Raw genomic sequence first — 4,990 nt, forward strand, 5'->3', positions numbered from 1 at the left:
CATGAAATATGGAGAAAAAAAAAACAAATGCAAATGATCCTGAACGTGTGCTAGCTTTAGAACAGGTGGGATTAATCAACACTGCTGTGTGTACGACCTCTGTCCACACGCTTCATAAATACTGATTCTTTTTGTACTGGTGCACATTCTACATTTCATTGGTCTGAACGTATTTAGAACCAGTTCTATGAACGGATCAATAAATGAGGCCCCTGGACCATCAGGAAGACAACCAGCAACCTTCTTTATGTGGACTCACTGTGGGTCAGTAGATGGACCTCCTTTGAAGTCAAAAAGTATGCCCATGGACCGGTCACTTCTAAAGGACACACAGCTGGGTCCAGGTCCAGATGTGAGCTTCTTCCTGGTCCTTGAACACACACACACACACACACACACACACACACACACACACACAACACACACACACACACACACACACACACACACACACACACACACACACACACCACACACACACACACCACACACACACACACACACACACACACAGTGTAACACTGATGTACAGAGGTGTGAGTGCTGAGCTCTGACGTGGTCTCACCTCTGATCTTCAGTCTGGATCTCATGTTGTTCCTTCACCGTGTCCTGATCCATCTCCACGTCATGAGATGATGAGCTGAAGATATGAGTGTGAGACAGACAGCGCTACCTGAGTATCATGGTAAAGAGTGTAAACACACATTAGAGAAGATAAAAGATGTAAAAGCTCTGAGTTTCACAACAAATATCTGGAGCTCTGAAGTTTAACAGCACACTGACTGGATGAGAGTTAGTGCTACACACTGTGATGCTAACGCTAAATGCTACACGCTGTGATGCTAACGCTAAATGCTACACACTGTGATGTTTACTAGGGTTGCCACCCGTCCCTTAAAATATGAAATCGTTCAATTTTGACCTTTGACCTCCACATCCTAAACATAAAATCAAATCCCAGTAGTTTATTAAATCAGTCCAACCATGATGTGTCTACTGTATCATCCTCAGGAGATGATGATGATTGTTCATATCTACAGTGTTGTTTTCCGGAAGCTGTTTGACCGTGGGACACTGAAAACTCTTTAAAGTTGGACATTTTTAGGGTTAGAGCAGCTCTGGTGTGTGTGTCGTCTCTCTACTCTCCAACAGTCCCTGAAAGCACCACACACACACATCCACACATGTACACAGGACACACCACAGAGAGCAGGGGTCCTACGTAGATCCCACCACCACGATGTGGCTGGTCTTGGCATTTCCTGTGTTTTACTTTGTGTGTAACAGTCTGACGGACATGTTTAGTGTTCTGGTGATTTATGCAAATACGGAACAAACAGCATTCTGTTTTGGCTCAGTACGGGACGCACCATTTAATGGTCAAATAAGGTACGATTCCGTATTTTAAGGGATGGGTGGCAACTCTATTCACAACTAAAAAATAAAAACTAGAATATTGGCATTTCTTGAAGAAAATGCAAGTGTGGATGCAGGTGCTGGCACTGCATTAGCTTAGCATTAGCGTTAACTTAGCATTAACTTAGCATTATTATTAGCCTAGCAATAGCAATAGGCTACAATTAGCAATAGCCTAGCATTAGCACTAACCTAACATTAGCTTAGCATTAGCAAAAACATAGTGTAAACATTATCCAAGCGTTAGCATTGGATAATGGGTTGACAAAGTTGAAAAGTGCTTAAAACAGCATGAATTCATATATATGAACAGTTCTTTTCACCAGTAGGGTTTGGATTTAGAACCAGATTCAACATAAGGAACAGGAACTGGTTCCTCACGTTTAGAACCAGTTTATCACACTGTCACAACTTAAACAGTAAACAGTGACATTCTCAATGAGTGACTTAAAGTCACATTTATAATAATAGTACATATTTATGTCTGCCACAGATAGTAATGTTAACTGTTCAGCAGGTATTAGGCTAATACAGTAGCATTAACATATATAATATGAATAATAATTATAACCTTTCACTATTTGGTCTTTACAACTACTTGTGGTGCATTCAATGTGCCTTTGAAAAACAGGATAGATTGAAATACAACATAAATAAATGCCCCGTGACCCTGAAAACAGGAACAAGCGGGTCAGAAAATGGATGGATGAAAAAATGGATGCAACCATGGATTTTACTGATGCAGGCACACAGTGACTGATGCATCTCGATTTCACCCGTCAATTGTACCGATGCACACTGAATGGATCGATACACTTGCATTGCGCATCTTTGATTAGTATCGATTCATCTCCACAGGCTTAGTTGGTTCAGATCCTTTCATGAGGTTCAATGTCGAGGCAAAGCCAGCTTTGTACTGACCCTCGTTACTGAAGCAGTCTGATTTAAAGTGGTTAGCACACACATACAAGCTACCACGAACCGTAGCTAGCACGTTGTCTGTTCTTCTGTAGCTGGGACAGAATATAGGCACTTATGTTGATTTGTACAACCAACAACAAAGCCATTTGCATGTGTTTAGCTCTGAGCGACAACATTGAGAAACACTACTGCTATCTCACTGCAGGACACAACAAACTCCACCTAGGGGGATGAACGCCCCCTCTCGAATGTCCCCTATCAGTGCTCAGAGGAGGTCGGCCTATGAAAATGACTCCTTTGGTGACGTCACGACAGGAGCTAAATCTGAACAGCCCGTAGGAACACTGTTTTACCAGTAGGTGGGGCGGCAGAGACCATTCAGGAATCACTTGTTTTCCTCATTCTGGGAGTTGGAAGGATCAGGGAGGACCAGTTTATAGATGTAGAGACCAGAAAAGCTCAAGGTTGTTTCTGTGGAAATAGCGTAGCTAGCAGCAGCGGTTAGCATAGCTAGTAGCAGCAGTTAGCATAGCCAGTAGCAGCAGTTAGCATAGCCAGTAGCAGCAGTTTGCATAGCCAGTAGCAGCAGTTTGCATAGCTAGTAGCAGCAGTTAGCATAGCTAGTAGCAGCAGTTAGCATAGCTAGTAGCAGCAGTTAGCATAGCCAGTAGCAGCAGTTAGCATAGCCAGTAGCAGCAGTTAGCATAGCCAGTAGCAGCAGTTAGCATAGCTAGTAGCAGCAATTAGCATAGCCAGTAGCAGCAGTTAGCATAGCTAGTAGCAGCAGTTAGCATAGCCAGTAGCAGCAGTTAGCATAGCTAGTAGCAGCAGTTAGCATAGCCAGTAGCAGCAGTTAGCATAGCCAGTAGCAGCAGTTAGCATAGCTAGTAGCAGCAGTTAGCATAGCTAGTAGCAGCAGTTAGCATAGCCAGTAGCAGCAGTTAGCATAGCCAGTAGCAGCAGTTAGCATAGCCAGTAGCATCAGTTAGCGTAGCTAGTAGTAGCAGTTAGCATAGCTAGTAGCAACAGTTAGCATAGCTTGCAGCATCAGTCAGCATAGCTAGTAGCAGTAGTCAGCGTAGCTAGTAGTAGCAGTTAGCGTAGCTAGAAGCAGCACGTGTAGCGATGATGCTAATGCAATGCAGGAAAACCTGCCTCCAACAGACAGGACACAGGAGAAGAAATTGGTTGGATTTTTTTATTTTTTTACTTTAATGTTGAAAGTTTTGTGATAAAATGATGAACTGGTGAAATCACAGCCTGTACATGCAGTATGGGGATGCATTTACTCCGTCTCTGGGTCCTAGTGCCAGCCTCCAGGGAAGCCTGTTCTGTTTACCGTGTTTACCGAGGTCCGTGTGTGTTTAATAAGTCCGTGTGTGAAAGTCAGCATGTTTATGCCTCCGTCCATCCACTCTTTTTATTATATCCATGTCTTTTAAGGCTCTTATTAATTAGTCTAGCCTGGGGTTCGGGCCGCCACCATCTTAGCATATGTTGTCGCCAGTGCGTGAATTTAGACTCCAATTACATTTATGTATATAATATCTTCCTTGCAATATAAACTGGCTCACAATATACCATATTTTTTATAGTTTCCACTGTATCCAGAATAATAATAATCTTTCTCAACAAGAACTGTTGATTAATTTGTCACATGACTGCTACAGGGTTTGAGTTTATTTTATTTAGTTTTACATCTACCTGTAGCTCTATGTTTTTTAGACTGATGACAACTTGTTTGTAGTGTTGTTTCAGCAACTTTCAGTTTTGCCATTACAGTTGGGACCTTTGTAAGTGAATACTTTATTTACATTACAGCAACCAAATTAAACTGTATCAACTCAGTGAATTAATAAAAATAACCTGTGTAAAGGCTTTTTCAAATAAAACAATTATCCTGTGAAATCTGTGACCTGTTGACCTGCACAACTCAAAGAATCAGAATCAAGAATCGTTTAGAACAGGAATCAAAATTGAGAATCAGAATCGTTAAAATCCAAACGATGCCCAACCCTCGTCCAGAACCATCTCTTGGGTTTTTCTTCCATTGATGGTGATAAAGTTGGCATCACACAGCCAACAAAGTGAGGGATACAGTGTCATCAGAACATAGTTTACATTAACACTGCTAGTGTTCTATGTTTCTAGTCATAATGTCTTCCTCTAACAGACTGAAGATCATTTGAAGGTCTTCAGTTAGAACATAAACAAAGCTCATTATGGTTTCTCTTTTAGTTCTGTGGCCTTGTTTCATAGAAAACATCTGTTTGTTCATTAGCTCTGATTGATTTAAGATAAATGGACATTAGTGTTTGTCTAAACTAACTAACACGTGTTCTTTCACTTTGAAAACAAAAATAAACAAAACTGAATTATTATTATTTTATTTTTATTTATTTTTTAATAAAAAATAATTTTATAGTAATGCGCATGTGCATATATGCTCATAATCGATCTCAGTACGAGGTAAACTCAGTCCGTGACACAGGTGTTTATGCACGATCCTCAATCATAACTCTGTTGATCACTCTATCAAAGTCACTGATCCTCCACTGGCAGCTCTTTCCTTTTTCTGCTGACTCATTACATCCATGCTCTCTGTCAGTTTCAGGGGTGTCCAAACTTGGTCCTGGAGGGTCGGGGGTCCAAC

This window comes from Gouania willdenowi, unplaced genomic scaffold (genome assembly GCF_900634775.1).
Source record: "Gouania willdenowi unplaced genomic scaffold, fGouWil2.1 scaffold_7_arrow_ctg1, whole genome shotgun sequence".
Classification (NCBI taxonomy): Eukaryota; Metazoa; Chordata; class Actinopteri; order Blenniiformes; family Gobiesocidae; genus Gouania; species Gouania willdenowi.